Raw genomic sequence first — 22,151 nt, 5'->3', positions numbered from 1 at the left:
CTAATCTGTAACAGCCCAAGAAAAGACTTTTTTTTTTTAAAGATTTTATTTATTTTTTAACAGTGAGAGAGGGAACACAAGCAGAAGGAGTGGGAGAGGGAGAAGAGGCTTCCCACGGAGTGGGGAGCCCGATGCAGGGCTCGATCCCAGGACCGAAGGCAGACGCTTAACAAGTGAACCACCCAGGCGCCCCCCAAGAAAAGACTTTTAATGATATTATAAACAATATAAAATAAAATGTAAACTCCATGAGAGCAGGAATTTGTCATTATGCTTTCTGATATATCCCTAATTCCCAGAACACACCTGAACATAGTATTCACCCTTAAGCACAGTCTGAATGAACTGCATGAAAGTATACAAAAATGTTATTGTTCCCAAGTTTCCATCTCAAGAGATTTGAACCACTACCTTAAACTTGACTCTAGTCAGGAAATTACCCTTAGCAAGCAAAGAAACAGAATAAAACACCTCTACTTCATCACAGTAGTGCTGATTGACCCCTTGCAGGACTCAGAGTAAGAATGCTAACAGTTGTTTACTAAACAAAGACCAGAAATATCCCACCATGGAACAACCAACAACAAAAACCTACTCACTCAAAAAGATACAATTGGTAGCTTTTTTTTCAGGTTATATACATAGGAACTAAATCCTCTGAAGAGTAGAACTGATAAAGTCTCTAAAAGGAACTCTGGCCAAGCATATTACATAGAGATTAAAGACTTAAACTTCCATTTACAATGGCTTCAAAAAGAATACAATACTTAAGAATAAGTTTAACAAAGGGGGTAAAAGATCTGTACACTGAAAACTGTAAGACACTGATGAAAAAAAAAAAAGGAAGATGACACAAATAAATGGACAGATGTTCCATCATGGATTAGAAGAATTAATGTTAGGGGTGCCTGGGTGGCTCAGTCAGTTAAGCATCAGACTCTTGATCTCAGGGTCATGAGTTCAATCAAGCCCTGTGTTGGGCTCCATGCTGGGCATGGAGACTACTTAAGAAAAAAAAAATTTCCAAAAAAAAAAAAAAATTAATGTTAAAATTCCCAAACTACCCAAAGCAATCTACAGATTCAATGCAATCCCTATCAAAATTCCAATGGCATTTTTCACAGAAATAGAACAAACAATCCTAAAATTCCTATGGAATCACAAAAGACCCCAAATAACCAAAGCCATCTTGAGAAAGAAGAACAAAGCTAGAGGAATCACACTCCCTGATTTCAAGCTATTAATTACAAAGCTATAGCAATCAAAACAATATGGTACTGGGCACAAAACTACACACAGATCTATGGAACAGAATAGAGAGCCCAGAAATAAACCCATGCATATATAGTCGATTAATTTATGACAACAGAGCCAAGAATATACAATGGAGAAAGGATATTCTCTTCAATAGTGTTGGGAAAATTGGATAGCCACATGCAAAAGAATGGAAGTGGACCTCTATCTCACACCATGCATAAAAATCAACTCAAAATGAATTAAAGGCCAGAGCATAAGACATGAAATCATAAAACTCCTAGAAGAAAATATAGAGGGTAGGTTCCTCATATAAGCCTTGGCAATCCCGGGCACCTGGGTGGCTCAGTCATTAAGCGTCTGCCTTCGGCTCGGGTCATGATCCCAGGGTCCTGGGATCAAGCCCCACATCGGGTTCCCTGGTCGGCGGGGGGCCTGCTTCTCCCTCTCCCACTCCCCCCTTCTTGTGTTCCCTCTCTCACTGTGTCTCTCTCTGTCAAATAAACAAAATCTTAAAAATAAATAAATAAGGGCGCCTGGGTGGCTCAGTTGGTTAAGCGACTGCCTTCAGCTCAGGTCATGATCCTGGAGTCCCTGGATCGAGTCCCACATCAGGCTCCCTGCTCAACGGGGGGTCTGCTTCTCCCTCTGATCCTCTCCCATCTCGTGCTCTCTGTCTCTCACCCTCTCTCTCTCAAATAATAAATAAATAAATAAAATCTTAAAAAAAAATTTTTTTTTTAAATATAAAATAAATAAATAAATAAATAAATAAATAAATAAATAAATAAATAAGCAAGCAAGCAAGCAAGCCTTGGCAATCCTTTTTTGAATTTGACACCAAACACAAAGGCAACAAAAGCAGAAATAAATAAGGGGAACTACATCAAACTAAAAAGTTTCTGCACAGCAAAGAAAGCCATCAACAAAATGAAACAGCAACCTACAGAATGGGAGAAAATATCTGCATATCATATATCTGAAAAGGGGTTAATATCCAAAGTACACAAAGAACTCACACAATAGCAAAAACAAATAATCCAATGAAATAACAGGCAGAGGAACTGAACATTTTTCCAAAGAAGACATACAAAGAAATAGGTATATGAAAGACGATCAACATCCCTAATCATCAGGGAAATGCAAATCAAAACCATAATGAAATACCACCTCACACCTGGTAGAATGGCTATCTTCAAAAAGACAAAAAAATAACAAGTGTTAGTGAGGATGTGGAGAAAAGGAAACGCTTGTTCACTGTTGATGTGAATGTAAACTGGCATAGGCACTATGGAAAACAGTACAGAAGTTCCTCAAAATACTAAAAATAGAACTAACATATGATCCAGCAATCCCCCTTCTGGGTACATATCCAAACCAAATGAAGACAGGGTACCAAAGAGGTATCTGCACTCCCATGTTGCAGCATTATTCGCAATAGCCAAGATATAGAAACTGAAGTGTCCATCAATGAGTCGATGAAGATGTGGTGTCTAGATAGATAGACAGACAGATACACACACAATGAAATATTATCCAGCCATGAGAAAAGAAGGAGATCCTGTCATCTGGGATTACATGGATGGACCCTGAGTACTATGCTAAGTGAAATAAGTCAAGAAAAAGACAAAGACAAATACTACATGGTATCACTTACATGTGGAATCAAAAAAAAAAAGTCAAACTTATAGAAACAGAGTGTAAAAATGTGGATGCCAGTGGGTGGGGGAAATAGGGAGAGGCTGAGGTTGGTAAAGGGTACAAACTTCCAGCTATAAAATGAATATGATCTGAGGATCTAATGTAAAACATGATGTCTGTAATTGATACGACTTTATTGCATAACTGAAACTTAGTAAGAGAAGTGAAATGTTCTTATCAAAAAAAATATGAACATGAATACATCAGGTGATAATTATTAATTAACTAGATGGGGGAATCCTTTCACAAAGTATACATGTATCAAATCACCATGATACACACTCTAAATACCTTACAGTTTTATATGCCAATTATAACTCATTTCCTCTAATGGTTTTATGCATCCATTGATGATACTTGGTGAATCATTTGTAGTAAAGTGGTGATTTTCTAATGCTATCTTTTCTTTTACATTTATTTGTTGACATTCTTCTGGCAAAGAAAAGTTTTCCCTTATTATCTGCTTATTCTGAACTAGTTCCTCCTGAAGAGGCAGATTAAGGGGAAAGAATGAACATCTGATTATCAGTTTCCAGATCACATCCAGTGTCAGAGGTGGCAGATTATTTTTTTGGCTCTTTCCTTTTAGGTTGTCCTAATTGGTGCACAGATTTAAAAAATACATTAATTGTATCACATTTTTTTTTTTTTAAGATTTTACGTACCTGACAGAGAGAGAGCGAGAGAGCACACACAGGCAGAGGGAGAGGGAGAAGCAGACTCCTGGCTGAGTAGGGAGCCTGATGAAGGGCTCGATCCCAGGGTCCTGGGATCATGACCTGAGTGGAAGGCAGACACTCAGCCCACTGAGCCACCCAGGCGCCCCTACACTTTTTTTTTTGTTGATGCTCAAATTGTCCTTTTTGTTTTATATGCTCAAATTGCCCCAGCTGTAATCAGTGAGATGGAATATTTTAAATATATGTATTGATGTCCAGTCATATACCTTTTTATAGGGAGAATTTACATACTTTGGCTTTGTTACAGAGGTAGAGTGCTTCTTAAAGTACTACTGATTTCCTTTTTTCATTCTGAGATTAAATATTAGTTAAATTTTGGCCTTAGAACCATATTTTCCTGTTTTACATGTGTAATTCAATTTCTTGATGAAAGATTTCCTGATAAGCAGCTTTACAAAAGTACATTTAATGTGTAAAAAGAAGTCATCTTGGTAACTGATCTGTTGATAGGATTTGACAGAAAAATTTTCCTAGGTTTAAGGTTTAACATTGATAGCAATGCTTTAAATCAAATTTGATACACTTTGGTCACAGGAGAATTGTCAAATAAATGACCTTGACTAATGGACAAGCAGTATTGGCTTTTTAAAAATATATTTTTTAGAAGATTTCATTCATTTATTTGAGAGCACAAGCGGGGGGAGGGGTTAAGGGAGAGGGAGAAGCAGACTCCCTCCTGAGCAGTGAGCCCACCACAGGGCTTGATCCCAGGACCTCAGGATCATGACCTGAGCCTGAAAGCAGATTCTTAACCAACTGAGCCACCCAGGCATCCCCAATATTGACTTTAATAGAGAAACATCGATGTGATGTTTTAGGAAAGTAATTATCCCATATAAGATAGTCCCCAAGAAAGAGTAGTTTTAAAATGATTTTTTTGAAAACTATTTTGGGTGGGTCATTTTCTAAAATATGTTACATAACTCTTTTTTTTTTCTAATCAATATAGTGAACATGAATTTAGTAACTGTGGACTGAATTATCTTAGGAAATAAATTATTACATCTTTCAATATTAGTGATATCCTTAGGTACTGTTGTAGTAGGTAGGGCTTTTGGTCCCTACGTTAATTGGACCAGAGACAAATATACTTGGAAAAAAATTTTTTTTAGTGATTTACTTTTCCTTTTTAAATAATAATGTCTTTGGAACTATTAGTGTATCTTTCTCAAGCACTGAGTATATTTTGTTAAGTCTCAGGGAAATGAGATTGTTAAAAATACACGAAATAAAAGTAAGGGAGTGCATGCTTGTAAATAAAGGTGTGTGTGTAACACAGACAAAAATAAACTTTATTAAAGTAGTTTTTCACTGAGGTCTGCTATTAACTTTTCCTTAGGGAGGGCTCTAGATTTAGAATCTTAACTGAAATGAACTTGATAAGGACTCATCCAGTCCAGTTTGTTCATAAGAGCCCAGAGAGACTTAGTGAAATGACAGAAAGTGTGTACTGACTTCTAAACCTACATTATGAAATGGAATGAGATATGTTTTACTATATATACCATTGCTTCAAAGCTAAATACATAAAGTATTAATTCATGTTTTGCTCATTAAACAAGACCTTTACCTAGGTATATTTAAGTTTATCAGGTATTTTTATGTTCTTTTCTTGTGTTTTCCAAGTTGTAATAATTCTCTTATGTGTTCTAAATTTATTGCAGAGTTGACAGGTTTTTTTAACTTTTTTTTTTTAATTTCAGTGTTATTGAGTTATAAAAATCACTTTACTAGAATTAGAAAATCACCACTTTACTACAAATGATTCTACCAAGTATCATCAATGGATGCATAAAACCATTAGAGGAAACGCTAATGAAGAACTAATATTTTAATGTTGCCAAAGTTCTATCCCTACAGATTACCTGCTATCTGAAGTATTTAGGAAGCACAGTTTTGGCTATTGCCAAACCCAGTAAATTGAATTTACCATCAAAACGAAACATTGTAAGACTTCTTGATGTTATATAATATTAATTACACAGCTTCACCTATGAAGGAATCTTGCCAAATGTTTAACCTGAAGAACGTTTTTAAACCTAACTTCCAATTCACAGGAAATAAAAGGAATAGAAAAAGCTAACTAACATCACAAAGAAACAATATTAAAAATCCAAAACTGGGGGCATTCCTAAGAAATATTTGGTCTTATTACTTCAAAAAGCCAGTGTCACTGGAAAAAGAATGTGGGAGGCTTCAGAAACAGAATTAAATACAACACTTAAATCCCTTGATTGTATCTTGATTTGAACAAACCAAATGAAAATGATATTTTGTGGACAAATGGCAAACTTGAATATGGACAGAATATTACATTTTAGGGAATTATCTATTTTTTAGGTGTGCTTATGACACTGTCATGTAGAAATCCTTTTTTTTTTTTTTGTAGATGCATGAAGTTATAAACTGATTAGATGGAAGGAGTGGGTGGATGATCTGGTACATTGACAAATGGATGCAGCCAATAGAGCAAAACATTAATAGTTGAATCGTGTTGATGGTGCACATACACCATGTGTGTATACCGTACTATTCTTCCTATTTCAGTATGTTTTAAATTTTCAAAATACAAAGTTAAATTTTTAGAAAAACAGAGAAGCTCGGGGCACCTGGCCAGCTCAGCTGGTAGGCAGAGATTGCGACTCTTGTTCTCAAGGTTCTAAGTTTGAGCCCCACATTGGGTATAGAGATTACTTAAAAATAAAATCTTTAAAAAGACAAAAAAGAGAAGCTCAAAATAAAATATATCCTTAATCAGGTATCTGAACAGCATACATTTGATATATAGCCCACTTTGTTCCAAAACAGACTTAAAGTGGTCTTACAAAAGATAAACAAGCTAATATTTAAAAAGAAAAATATAAGAAACTAAGATTAAGTCAAGGATGATGTAAGTACCTAGAATGAGTTACATATATTTACATTTTATGAAGCTTAAAAGTCAAAGTTTGTCAGGTATTTATCAAAAACTCTTTGAAAAGAAAAATATGAAAAAATGGTCAGTATACAATAAAAAGGTACTGCCTCTAAATAAAATACCATTTCAACAGGTATCCTTATAACAACTTCCATTAGACTTCAAGTATATACTAAACAAATGGTCTCTTAAAGAGGTATACAGAACTAAAGGCGTGTACACACAATATCTGTCCAGGAATGAAGTAATATAATCTACTGTTATCTAAAAACTAAAAAGAAATTAAACTTCACCGATTTTTAATCAAATAGTATCCTTGCTGAATTGTCAGTCACAACTTATCTAAAGAGAGATACCCCGAGAGAAGAGTGAGAATTCCATAAAGTCGTGGAATTGGCACCCTTAAACGACTTGTTTGTCTTCAACATTTTGCAGTTACAGGATGTCATCAACACAGTTCTTTTTATATTTAAACAAAAACAAAAACAAAACCTTTATAAAGGGTGGACTGTTTACAGTAAGTTTCATAAAATGGGAAAGGACCATTAAAATCTTTATACTACAGAGAGATCTTCCATTAATTCATAGCAAAGTCCTTAAGAAGTGTTATACTTGGGGCACCTGGGTGGCTCAGATGGTTAAGAGTTGGCCTTTGGCTCGGGTCATGATCCCAGGGTGCTGGGATCGAGTCCCGTGTCGGGTTCCCTGCTCAGTGCAGAGCCTGCTTCTCCCTCTCCTTCTGCCATTCCCTCTATTCCCTCTGCTTGTGCTCTCTGGCTCTATCTCTCAGATAGAGAGAGAGACAGGGAGAGAAAGGAAGGAAGGAAGGAAGGAAGGAAGGAAGGAAGGAAGGAAGGAAGGAAGGAAGGAAGGGAAGGAAAAAGAAAGAAGTGTTATACTTAAGGGTGAGTTATACATTTTTTTTTTTTTAAATAAGACAAATGTTTTATAAATGAGACAAGTGTTACAAGCCTTTTCTATTATAAGCAGCTGTAAGGGATAGGTCATATGAAAAAATAAGCACCCTAATCTGTCCTTTTTAGACAAAGGTGACATTTTTAGTAATGAATAAGAAATTGTTTTTCAAAAAGAAACTTGGGCTAACAGACTCTTAACTATAGAGAACAGACTGATGGTTACCAGAGGGAAGGTGGGCAGGGGAAATGGGTGAAATAGGTGATGGGGATTAAGGAGTGCACTTGTCATGATGAGCACTGGTGATGTATGGAGTTACTGAATCGCTATACTGAACATCTGAAACTAATATAACACTGTATGTTAACTATACCAAAATCAAAAGAAAAAGAAAAAAAACTTGGGCTAAGAAAACTGAAGTTTAGAAATGCTTCCATTATTACATGATTTGTAACTAAAAATGAAATTTGACACCTACAAAAAACTCTTATCTGGACACTTTAGATTTTATTTATTTATTTATTTATTTATTTAAGAGCGAGAAAGGGAGCACGGGGGGGGGGGGGGGGGGGGGCGGGAAGAATCTCAAGCCAACTCTGTGCCAAGTGCACAGCCTCATCGCAGGACCCTGAGATCATGGACCTGAGCAGAAACCAAGAGTCGAACGCTTAATGGACTGAGCCACCCAGGCGCCCCTCTTATCTGGACACTTTAAAATTTTTCCAAATAAAAAGGTTTAGTGAGTTCTGAGCTCAAATGATAAATATTTTGAAAGGTAAAAACTTCCTATTGGTTTAAAAGAATAACAGACACAGTGAAGATGGCAGAAATGTTCCCAGTTTAGCTGCAATAAAAGCCTTTGTATACCTGATAGATAGGAACAAAAACCTAGGATTATAATCTGTTATGTAGAGCCTACAGTAAATTTCTTCCATTTAAATACATGTATCTTTCTTGAGTTATGGCTTTCATCCATGAGAGCCATTAAAATCAAGGATCAAAATAAACTCAACTTGGAACCAAATGTATAAAACATTGTATCAAAGTGACAAGATGTAATTTTCAAAAATAATTAAGTATAATGAAACTGCACTCCAAAAAAGTTCTTGTACAATTGATAATTTTTAAAGTGCAAATATCATTTATGTTATCTATAACTTATTTTAAAATATCTTTATAAAAAATAAAACGTTTTATGTTATATAATGAACATTAATATACTAGTATAGTAGGACAAGTGTATCAATACACATACAAGTACTGATGAACTCTCCAAAATGTCTAATAAACATGTACAGTCAAAAAGGTTTGGACACCATTACCTTAATGAAATAAAGGCTCAGATATACAAGTAGCAATTCTGACACCCATCTCTTCAGGGTGAAACAATAGAAGAATTCTCTTAAAATTTTTGAAATGAGCAGACAATCATGATCTATGAACAGACCTGGAATTTTATGAACTGAGACCCAAGTTCCATTAGTTGGGGGTAAAAAACAGATATACAGCCTTGGAAAGTCTTTGGTGAGTGAAGCAGAATCAACTCTGAAAACAAGCCAAGGATTCAAACCTCCCAGGATAACCTGTATGTTGAGGTCAGCTTACCAAGAAAAAGATCCTGATCTTAGCCTCTCCACAGAGTGAGCTACAGAATCTGTGCTTGCAAGGGCTGGCCAACTGTTGCCCAGTATCTGTTCATCCACCCTTCCTCATGAAGAATTTCTGTCTTTTAGCTGAGTATATGGTCACCCAAAATAAAGACTACACTTTTCAACCTACCTTACTGCTGGATATGGCCACTAAGTTATGGCCGCTGGAATGAAAGGAGAAATGGTACATGCAACTTTCAGGACAAAGGAAGGGGACGTACCCTCCCACTCCCCTTTTCTCGTTTACTGATTAGAATCCAGCTTCATAGCTGGAGGAGCCATCTCAAACTATGAGGTGAACCCGAAATTAGGGATCATACATGATAGTACAAGGTAGAAGGAGCTTAGGCCCCTTACACTGTGAAGCTCCACACCAACTCTCAGTTACCTTCTGAGCTACTATATAACAAAATACATTTTTCTTCATACCACTGTTATTTGGAGTTTTCTGTCACTCCCAAGCTGAACTTAATCCTAGGCCAAAAAGCCAAAAAATTTTATCAAGATGACCCAGTAAATCATAATTTATGAGAACCAAATCCATCACAGCGACAGACTAGGGAAAGAACAGAACCTGGAACAGGGAAAGTATTTCTGGGATCAGCCAGTAGGCTGAGGATGCCTACATCTATGATTCGAGTAATTCTAGGTAATTCGGCTTTTCCAATTCTCTAATAACAGGAATCTGCCAGTGCCAAGGAATTATGAAATTCAATTCCTCCGGCTGGCAGGTACAACAATTGCTAGCACAGGGACAGTACGCCAGGACAGGGCCTTAAGACAAGTTAATCTCTCTCTAGGATCACTAAAAGTCAGCCAAACTGTCTCATCATTGAGATCCCATAAGAACTGCAGATGCAGCTCTCATTCTTTTATCAGAATTCCTTTTGGTCAACATCCTAAAGAGATAGAAAAATCAAGATATAGCAAAATGAGAGTTCATTATTCATTTTTCTTACCAATGGAAAAAAATGGTAAGAATAAAAACTATAAGATTAATTAGACAAAGGAAAAGAAGATCAAACCAAAGCCAAGAAGCATTTGCACAAGGATCCTTGATTTTCTTTTTATACCAAAATTTTTAAACTGCAAAGCAGAATTCACTACTTTAAAGATTAAAAAGCTGCTCACAAACCATCTCATGCTGAGTAATAAATACACTAAATATCAATGTTTTCACATCTATTTCACATCTAGTATATAACAAATATTCTGTGACAAGAAGTATATTTGATCAAATTGCTACCACATTAAACAGCTGTCAATTTAAGAACTCGTCTTTTAAACTGCAAAAAGTTTAAACTTTTAAACTCAGAACATTAGCTTTCCTGCCCAAAGAATACTATCCATCAACCACGTATAATACAGAAAGCTTTTTTACCAACTATGTTAGAATGTACAAACATCCAATAACTGCAAAATCATTTGCATTAGAAAGCATGCTCTTTTAATAATATAAGTAGCTCTGGGACTGTTAAAGAGTTATCAATCATGTTTAAATTAGCCAGATAAGCTTACTTTGCTTAAACTGTGACTTGAGATCACAAACAAGGTATAAAAATACGTTTTGATAACAGAGTAAGCGGTTAATTCTGGAGGAAAAAAAAAAACCTCACAGATAAAGAATGAGGCTGAAAGGAAATCAGCTAGGAAGAAAGAGGTAGGAAGGTGAGAGAATTGAGATAATAAAATATAAGATGGTCAAAAACAAGCATATCACATATTTTCAAAATGCACCAGGATAAGGGATTTAACAACACTTCTCTTTCATACTTCTCCACAAAACCAGGCACCAAGGTCAGGCTCACTCTATTATTCTAATTCAACAGAGTATGCGTTTAAAAAGCACGTGAAAGCTAATATGAAATCTAACCATTCCTAACCCCTAACCATTCCTAACCCCATTAATGAGAAAAGTAAATTCAAATTTATACATCACCAGAACAGACTCCTGTTTATGTTCTTCATTTTAACTATAATTAGGATATCTTTAATATCTGACATTATTCTCTTCAAAATACTGTGCCAGCCATATTTTATAAATTTTACATTTTTCTTTTTTAAAGATTTTATTTATTTCAGAGAGAGACAGTACACAAGGGGCGGGGGGGAGACAGGCCCAGGGAGAGGGAGAAGCAGACTCCCTGCTGAGCTGGGAGCCCCATTCCAGGACCCTGAGATCATGACCTGAGTTGAAGGCAGACGCTTAATTAACTGCCTGAGCTACCCAGGCACCCCAAATTTTACATTTTTTAAATAAGAATATTTCCTGTGATGAAAGTTTTTAAAATTAAGACTATACTTAGCTCTGGGAGGAGAAAAAAATACCTTGCTTTTCTGACTCAAAATACAGAAGATATTTTTCTCTTTTCTTGCTATTAGAGGGCACCACCCCTAGGTGATGGTAGTCTAATCATCAGACAGAAGTCTAGTTTTAGACTAGTTTTTCAAACTAGTAGTTTTTTAATGAGATTTATTAGATATGACGTTCATCCTATTTAAGAAGATTAAAAACTATTAAAATAACCAGTGTAATTAAATAATTATCAGATCATTTTAAATAAAAATATCCAAATGTAAACTTAAAATGTTTACTCCCCTAAGCTATCCCAGGCAGCTGTTCACTTAACTTGAGGTATTATTCACACTGTATTCCTGGACTGGTACGTACTGAAGATGTGCAACCCAACTAATGCTTTCACCTTAAACTGAGACTCTGATTATAGGAAATAGCTTTACCAGGGAAAAAGGAATTAGACCAATTATGCTCAGAACAATTTTGGGTATTTCTCTGCTTTAGTAAATAAACTTCTAGTTAATCCTTCCATGATAATTTACCTCTTTTATTATAAGTACACATTTTGTAACTAATTACCATTCGAGATGCACTTAGACTTAATAAAGTCTATGAAAAAAGAAGAGCAAAATTAGAGAAAGGCAGTATTTTAGAGAAGAGATAGCAGAGGACAATACCAACACTAATAGCTAAAGCTAAGAAATCTTTTCAAAACATTCTCCAACTAAGGCAAATAAATATGGAAGGGAGAAAAGTATAAGGGGCAGAAGTAGAAAGAATAAGCCTAAAGAGTTCCAAAGGAATCTAGGCAGTGATAATAGTGAAAATAGCCACAAGGATTATGCAATCCTCCCGTGACTAGAAGAGAACAGCAAGAATAATCGATTGGAACTAAAGAGGATAGAATCTATTAATTTTACTCAACAAGTTGCTACTTAAAACAAGGGCTATAAAACAAAGATTAGCTATGCCAAAATGATCTTCATTTATATCTGAAATATGAGGCTTCTCCTGTCCATTTATGCATTATGGAGGATCCCAAAATCATTTTCTGTGGAAAATAATGGCTCTGTCCTCCTCTGCTAGGGAGGGAGAGAAGCCTCCTATTCAAACAAATACCCCCATCAGAGCTTTTAAATTTACACAATCCCATACACAGCCCTGTTTATTTATAAAGCTTATGTCTATGCATTCACAGTTGCAAAAAAAAAGGGGTTGGGTAATTGCATTCCCACCAGTTCTCAGACAGTATTATATAACTCACCCTCACATGAATACGTTTAAAAATCTGGTGTAAGAAATGACATCCAAGTAAGGTTGTTTGAAAGACAGCGTAAAATCTAACATAGGATTGGGTCAGACCATTCTATTAGTCCTTGTGATAGTGCTCATACTGGGATACATATTGAGTGTTGAGTCCTTTGTTTACTGAGAGTACTTTGCTAAGGATTTTTTTTTAATTGCATCACACATTAGGACAAAACTTTGTGGATAAAATTTCTTTCTAGTTTTAGTGTCAGAAATAGTTTTCCTTTTCCTGGGTACTGGATTTGGTTTTACTTTAAGACACTAATTTTTCACCTTGGAATGTTTTCCTCTTCCACAATGACTGCTAGAAATCTGAGAGCCAAAGCTGTGCCCCACCTGCAGCAAACATTTTATTTACCATCTTAACTTCTGGTCCCACTACCTGGCCCTACTGTTTTTCCTTTCTTTGTCCCTTTCCACCCACCCCGGTTAAAATTTACTGAACACCTACTATGTGCTAGACTAGGAACTATTCTAATGCCAGTATAAACAACATACTGTATATAAAGCTATCTTTGCCTTCACGGAAATAAATCACTTTTTCATATTTAATAATTAAAGTGCTTGGTAATAAGCCCTCATATTATCATTTCTGAACTTCAACACAGTAATATTGAGAACTATGAAGGGTCTGGGATTTTACCCTACTTGCAAACTAAAAAACTAGCCTGTTACTGATACATGAATACAAAAGACATGAAACTACTGAGTCAGAGACAAAGAATTCTGTCATCATGGCAGAGCAAGCAACATGACCTCGATGTTGTCAGTTCTCTTTGCCCCCCACCACCCCCAAGTTCCATAGGGGCAACAGGTGGGCGTACATAGTGGGTTGAGATACAGGAGAGGAACAGTGTGGGGAATTTACTGTTTTCACAGTAAGCAATAAGCAAACTTGCAATTTGTCTGGTGGGGGTAAAGGAATAAATGTTATCTTAGTCTTCAAGGTTGCTTGCACAACCTTAAAAATACAATTTTTTATATTTTTCAATATGCAACCCTAAAAAAATAGCCCAGTTTCAGACTGGTTAAGACCTTGCATTCTTGGCACACTCAGCAGGAACATTCAGGAACACACAAGACCCATGACAGACTACCTCTCCCAGCAAGTGCATGTTAAATAACTAGACTTATTAAGCAACCTCAAAATATCAGAAACGTTACTTCTATACTAAACTTAAAGCTCCTTTAAAAGAGAAACTGAGTTTTGTTTTACTCAGCACTGTATATCTACTGTCTGGCACACTACCTGATACAAAATACACACTCAATAAGTGAATAAAGCCAAAAATGACCCACTGTTAACAAAATTTCTTCAAGTTAATGTTTATTTTTAACTCTCAATTTCAACTATAAAATGAGAAGAGGTTAGATTTTTTTTTCCTTTTATCTAACTGAATAGCATCTTGAATCAGTACTTTACCTGTTGAAGAAAGTTTTACATAGCTTGTAGTACACTTCTACCCGTTGACACTGAGTAAAAAGCACATCCTTAGAGCAACTTTCTAATATTTACAATCGCCTAAATCACTGGCTAATGACTATCTCTCTCTAAAACACCTGGTCTTTAATAGTGAAGAGTCATATCTCCTACAAATCCACACATTCTTTGAAAGGAAAAGAAGACAACTAACCCCTTTGTTCTTTTAAAAATGGAACTTAAAACAAAAAGAAAAACAAAAACAAAACAACACTCCTCATGCTACTTTTGCTGACTATGAAGCCGAATGAAGTTTGGGATACAGTTTAGAGACTTGACCATAAGAGCACTCATGCACTTGAAGGCAAAAAAGACTGACAATCTTTTCTAACCTAAGTTACTATGACCTACTTATTAGTAAACTTGGAAAATGACTTAACTCTCAAAATCTCAGTTTACTTACCTATAAGATTAATAATAGTTATTTACAGCTTTTAAGGTTTTTGTAAAGAGTTAATGAGATAATGCCGGCCAAATACTTTTGTACAGTACTTGTCAGATTAACATCCACAAATACTAGCTTTTCTATCAACTTCCTTTATATATAATCCCTTACAAGAGAAAAGACCTGGGGGCTTTATAAGATACCTCTGCCTGCAAACTCCCCATGAAACCACTTTCTCAAAAATTCTGAGATTAAAAATTGTTTTCATGACAACATACATAAACTAGCACTAATAGTTCAAAGAATAATCTATCATGTTCTGAGAGTTTGGCACCTTGCTCTGATGGTTAATATTATGTGTCAACTTCATTATGCCACAGAACTTATTTATTGACATGCCTATCTAAATGTTACTGTGAATATATTTTTGATGAGATTAACATTTACACCAGTAGACTTTAAATAAAGCAGATTATCCTCCGTAACATGGATCAGGCCCATCAAGGCAACTGAAGGCCTTAAGAGAAAAAAGATGGAGGTCCCCCAAGTAAGAGGGAATTTTGTCTTCAGACTCAAGATTCTTCAGACTCATGATACAACATCAATTCTTCCTATGGTCTCCAGCCTACCAGCCTACCCTGCAGATTTAGGCTTGCTAGCCTCCACAATCACATAAACCAATTTCTTAAAATAAAACAATCTTAATTTTAATATCTCTCCCTATATAATACACACACACACCCTACTGGTTTCTCTTTCTTTGGAAAACTCTGACTAATAAACCTGCAAACTCTGAGGAGTTTGTTAATAACTTTATTACTAACAAAAAACTAGCAATTAAGATTAATACTACTAATAGGTTAAGAAATCTTAAAAGGAAGGGAACAAATGCAAACTGACCATAGAAGAAATAAAGAACAGGGTAAAATTCTAAACTGACAAAGGCAAGATAATAATGGACAGGGTTCCAAAATTCTTAAGTAGGAATTACTGGTTATCAGAAATTTTATCTGATCTAATTAAAAGAGTCATTGGCTCCATATGGCCAACTTTTATCTCCTACTTCTACGTAAATCCCATTAAAATGAGAATAAAGAAATAAAAGGTAAAAGCCCATAATAACAAAGAGTAAGTGGAAGCCCAAAAACAGATGAAAGATTGTAACACACTTCTGAAAGATGAAAAGAAAACTGAAGAGAAGAGATTAATGAAACAGAGCATGAAAAAGTTACAGCCTAGAGCCAAAAGGAGCTGCAACTTAAAAAGGAACAATCCCACCCAGCAAAGGGCACTGGTAGTGACTGGGCTAGAAATGAAGAATTAACTTAAGGACTAATGTGCTAAGTGGTCAACCTCATCTTTTCTCCTGACTTTAATACCACCCACAGCAAGGCCTGCAGCCAAGCACTGAACTCCAAGCAAGAAAATCTTTTCTTAACCCTAAACTGAAACTGAATGAACAAGCTGGAGAGACGAAGACAGTTAGCACCTCATTATAAAGGGCCTCTCACCTTGGTATTCAGAGGTTCCCCCAAATAACTGCAGGCTATTTAGTTAACATACACTTATCCCACAGCAAACCTGACATAAATTTCCAACTCTCCAGTTTAAACATCAACAAACAACCAAAAATAATTAGACATTTGGAAAACACTTGCAACACAATGAGAAAGATCAAAATATACAAATACACAAACCAATTTGGACTATAAAGAGACTCTTACTATATCCCTATAACAACAGAATACTTTTTTAAAATGGTACGAATAGGGGGCTCCTGGCTGACTCAGGACATACAGCTTGCAACTCTTGATCTTAGGGTTGAATTCAAGCCCCACACTGGGTATAGAGCTTACTTAAAATAAAATAAATAAATAAATAAATAAAATTTTTTAGAAAAATGGTACAAATGAACACAAGAGTTCTTAGAAACTGTAATATAATTGTCAAAATTAAATATTCAAAGAGAGAAAATATGGCAGTGCACTTTAAAAAGACAAAAGATGGTAAAGATGCAAGAAAGTAATAAAAAAAGAAAAACAAAAAACAACCATGGGCTCCAGAAAGAGCAAAATCTGTCTACTAGCAGTTGCAAAAAAAAAAAACAAAAAACAAAATTTCAGAGCTGAAGGAATCACTCTTCAAACTGAAAAGGACCACCAAGTACCCGCAAAAATTAAACGCTAAACACCAAAAGATAAAGAAAAGATCCTAAAGCAGGGGTGCGGGGATGGCCACCTAACAAAGGCCACCTAAAAGTCTCATACAAGAAATCAGACAACCCATCCACAATACCAGGTGCTAGAAGCTAAGAAGCAATGTCTTAAAATTTTAAGAAAAGGTGGTATTCAACTTTGTTTTCTTTTTTTTTTTAAAGATTTTTTTTAATTAATTAATTTATTTATTTGACAGAGAGAGAGAGATAGCGAGAGCAGGAACACAAGCAAGGGGAGTGGGAGAGGGAGAAGCAGGCTTCCCGCCGAGCAGGGAGCCCAATGTGGAACTCGATCCCAGGACCCTGGGACCATGACCTGAGCCGAAGGCAGAAGCTTAAGGACTGAGCCACCCAGGCGCTCTCAACTTTGTTTTCTATATAAAAGCAAATTATTACTGAAATATGATGTTATCAGAAAGTTACTAAGGATGTCATTAAGAGGGCACAGATAAAGAAAATGAAATACAGGAAAACAATAGCTCTCTACTCCAGGAGCACGGTGAAGCTCAGGGATGACAGATACTCAACAGGCCTAGAGAACAGCAAACCCAGACAAGAACAAGACAAAGGACCCTGTGAGGCAGACCTCCAGAAAAAAGGTAGATTCAACAGAACCAAATATCCAAGACCTTGAAAAAAGAAGCCTGTTATAACAGCACAGATATCCAAGTTAAATTAAAAAAAAAAAAAAAAAGATTCAGTTAGCAACCCAAAGAATAAAAACTATTCTAGTCTTGATCCAAGGTTTGTATTTTGTTTTTAAGTGAAGTAAGCAATGGGTTACAGGAATAAAAATAGAAATAAACTTTAAGTAATAAATAAAAGAAAAAACCAGAAGATATTAGTTAGGGATATAGTGATGAAAACATGATTTCAGATTTCTTTTTAAATTTTATTAATTTGAGAGTGAGCAAGAGAGAGTGAGCACAAGTGGGGTGGAGGGGCAGGGGGAGAGAGAGAAGCGGACTCCCCACTGAGCAGGGAGCCCGTCCAGGACCCTGGGATCATGACCTGAGCCAAAGGCAGAAGCTTAACTGACTGAGCCACCCAGCGCCCCATGATTTCAGATTTTAAATTAAAAAGAAAATTAAAGGCTCAGTCAATGCGAAGTAAAATTAAAATATACTTGGTTTTATATTTAGCTCAAGCTAAGCAGAGCAAAAGTCAATTGTAAAAAAAAAAAAGCATAAATCTCATATCCCCAGGAAACTATTACTCTATTTTTGGGGAACCCAAGTTCTTCCTTCTAGCCAATCAAACTGTATCTCTCACTGCTACATAATGGATCCAGCTCTTTCCCATTACCCATTAAAAGGTCAAATCTCTTGCCAATTTGACAAACTCTCAAGGATCTATGGCTGCTACTATATCCTACTCTTCCCACCTTCCAGCATTTTCTCTCCTCCACTAAGTTACATCTCTAATTCTACAAACTTTTGCCAATCTTTTCTTCTTTTTTAAGATTTATTTATTTATTTATTTGACAGAGACAGAGACAGTGAGAGCAGGAACACAAGCAGCGGGAGTGGGAGAGGGAGAGCAGGCTTCCCGCCGACGAGGGAGCCCGATGTGGGACTCAACCCCGGGACCCGGGGATCATGACCTGAGCCGAAGGCAGATGCTTAACTACTGAGCCACCCAGGCACCCGCCAATCTTTTCTATTTGCTCTCTTCTAAACATACCCTCTTTTGCCAAAACCCCTCTAAAGTAGAACTCAAAATGATATTTAATATTAATATCAATCTTAAGAAATTAAGTTTTATTCTTAAAGAGCTATGCATGTTCTTACAAGGCTGATCAGTTACTCTACCAATCAATTAACAGAATACACTTTGTCTCAAACAATACATTTCATCTCATTTGTATAACTACTTCACTTACATGTATTAGATTTGTATTTTCTCATTCAAATGCAATTCTCAAAAAGAAGATCAACCACACAAGAGGTTCATTGATTGTGACTTCTTGTAATGGCACAAGAAGTTAAAAAAAAAAAAAAAAAAAAAACTACCATTCAGAATAAACAAAAACAGTGAAAAAGGACCCCAGTGCAAATATGGAATGAATTTACATGTGTACTTGGATTCATGTGTCTAAATAATTTGCACAAAGAGTTTGTCACCCCCGGACAAGAACAATAATTAAAATTTGAAAACAGGATTTTATTGGACCAAAGGTCCACTGTGTTTAGTTCAATGTACTGTCTGATTGGAAATTTGTCTAAGAGAAGCATGAAGCCATAAAAACTTGTGAACACCTTTTAAACAAATCTCAGTGATGCACTAAGACAGAAATTATTTTTTCAGGACAAGTACACCATTTTTCTAATATTACATAGATGAATTCTGCCTCTAATGATGAAGAAGCCCCAACTATAGCACTATGATTGAAAGTTAAAACTTCTGTGCCAAAAAAGGGAATAAATCACACTACTGCTAAGAGGCTTACAAAACCAGTCTTAACAAGTATTACAATACTTTGGTGAGAGGAAAGCAGTATAAGCTAAAATTCTTCTTAAACAAAACTGCTTAATGTCATATATTATCAATGTCATTCATGATAGGAAAGTATCACATATGCATGCTAGCAGAAATTTTCCTTTACAGTTGAAAAAAATACTTAAAGTATACAATATGAATCAACTTAGCAAATAAGCAAGATACCTGTAAGAATTTAATGACTTTCTGAGTTCTTTAATCTCCAAACACCATGTCACAGGAGGGGCTTTTTTTTTTTTTTTTTTAATTTAGTGAATGAAGATTTTGTAAGCCATGATGTAGCCTGGAAAGAACACCTTGATATTATAAGGGTGCAGTAGCTATGAGTGCTATCTGAATGAAAGGCTACTCTGAATACCCATATATCTACAATGTATCTGTCTTCCTGGTCTTAAGAAAATAAATCAAATTACAGCCACTGAACTTTTCAATATACCATGTAAAGAAATAATACAAGATTTGCTTCACATTTATGAATCTTAGTCATCTATGTAAAAGGGGAACATGTTTGTAAAATGATAAACTATTTCTTCATGACATTCTATACCACCAGTTTTTCAAAAACCATTTCAATGATTTTACATATACTCTTCAAATGTTTATATAAATAATATATTTGGCATCTTGAAACTACTACGTGGGCAAATATTTTAATTTTAAGGATAACAGGATTTTTAAATACCAATAACTGGCTTGATTGAACATCAAGACCAAACATTTCCCCAACAATACTTAATGATTTTCCTTACTAGACTTAAAAAAAAAAAAAAAAAAAAGTTTACTGGGCAAATCTAAAAACCATAAATAAATACTGCAATATGTATATAAAGAAATGCTTTAGAGTCTAAAGCATTAAAAAAAAGGGGGGGGATGAGAAATCTACTGGTTATGTCCCAAATGAAGCAATTAGCATCCTCTTTTGCCTTGAACAGAACCCTAAAAGTAATCTTCCATGTTTCCTTCCTATTTTTGTAATTTTTAAAGCTATTCTATGATTTCTGGAGACAACTGAAATATATGCAAGCTACTCAACCGTGTCAACAAAAAACTGGTCTTTAACAACTACAGCAAATCAACTTGGTTCAGCATAGCAGAGAACAAGACATAGCAGTTACTTTGTTTGCTAGTTTTAGCACTACCTAAACCAAAGTTACAAAATAACCATAATCTATAGCTTTCATTGACATGAGTAACACTGCCAGGATCATTTCCCTGCTAAAGGTCAGTCAAGACAATTAGTAAAAATCTATGGACCCACAAACAAAACATCTGGGTAAAAACTGTCCTTTTTATAACAAAAAGCTGAAGTAGTATGTGAATAGCTAAAACTTATAAAAGTTGTCCATCTAAGGTTTTCACTAGTTTATAATAAAATTTCTTCTTTCCAACTTTCTCTTAAATCTAAAATTATGTCAAAACAAATTCTTTTAAAATTGAAATGATTTCCATGTTGCTATCATTAGAAAATATACAGGTCTTTTACTCAAGCAAATATCCCAAACGGCAAAGGGAACTTCAAAGCAATCAAGATATATGCCCTACCTGGTGGCAAAGAAACCTCAACAATCCTAGACAGAAGAGCTTTATTATTTAAAATTTCCTCTACAAATTCCCTACATACCTTAAAAACACATATACTACACACATGTTAATACAAACAATTCTGCTTCAGAACAAAGATAAATTGTAGCAATTTAAAAAAATTTTTAGAAAAGAATTCACTTATGTTCTTAAATAAAAAAGTCAGTTTGTAAGATAATAGAATCACAAACAAGTATTAATTAATCATACCTCAAAAAAATTGTCAAGTATCTTCAAATAACAAAAGAAATGTTCACCAAACTGAAAAGACTTTTCACATCAATAAAAACTTTTCATATCAACAGAAATAATTTTTTTAAAATAGGGGAACAGCAAGTAGGAATACCAGTAGTATTACTAAAGGGCTGAAATTTTATAAGTAAAGAAGTCTAACAAGATGATACATTTGCCAATTTCAGACCTAGAATAACATCCTTAAGAGGATCTATATTTCCAGTAACAAGCACATTAAGTATGCAATAAATGTTTTTCCCGAATTTGGACTGAACTGTGAAACTGTGTATACAACCAAGAACTGTCAAAAGCACTTGACAATAAAGATAATTAGGTATATTGTACTGACACAGGAACCAAAGTAAAAAACTTGAACAATGCATACATAAAACAAAATTTTAAAAGCTTTGTAACATTTAGAATACAACAAAAACAATGTAAACCTACGCAATAACACAACACAATGTATATAATTCAGAGATACACCATTAGCAAGCAGTTCAAAAGACCTCAGCATTAAAGAGTTGTTAAAATGAAAAAGTTCCTGGCAGTCAGTGTTGAGGTCTTCAAGCTGAGTAATCTGACAGATTTATGGATGAATAGCAGGCCAGCCTAATCCAAACTTTAAATATCATTAAAATATTAAGTAGAAAATATTAAAAGGAAACAAAAACTATACTGAAAAACTACAGTGCAGAAGTCTAGAGTCACTGAAAGACAGATCAACACCACATAAACCTGTGAACTATTCCAGGGAACAGTGAGGGGAAGCCTAACTTCTCCATGTGAAGCTGATTTTCCTTTATTTAATTTTAGCTTAAGGAATAGCTAATTGCCCCAAGGTTTGTTGTAATATTTGCTTTGCTTTATAAAAGAAAGCCTACATATTCTTCCACATATTAATATATCTCTGAAGTAGTTAAGAATTAGTTTAGCCTTACTAGAAAGTTACTATCCTCAATCTTTCAGTTACTTCA

At 35.2% G+C, this 22,151-nt stretch overlaps 1 protein-coding gene across 3 annotated transcripts in view; it reads right to left on the bottom strand.

Moving 5' to 3' along the window:
- The window catches only part of PHF3 (PHD finger protein 3), an 85,174-nt gene that overhangs the window by 51,163 nt on the left and 11,860 nt on the right, over window positions 1–22,151 (bottom strand). The gene's annotated exons all lie outside the window — the stretch shown is intronic.

This window comes from Mirounga leonina, unplaced genomic scaffold (assembly GCF_011800145.1).
Source record: "Mirounga leonina isolate KUSES-001 unplaced genomic scaffold, KU_Mleo_1.0 Mir_53, whole genome shotgun sequence".
NCBI classification, from domain to species: Eukaryota; Metazoa; Chordata; class Mammalia; order Carnivora; family Phocidae; genus Mirounga; species Mirounga leonina.
The sequence above is the reverse complement of the archived record's forward strand: the minus strand, read 5'-3'. Positions and strand labels throughout refer to the sequence as shown.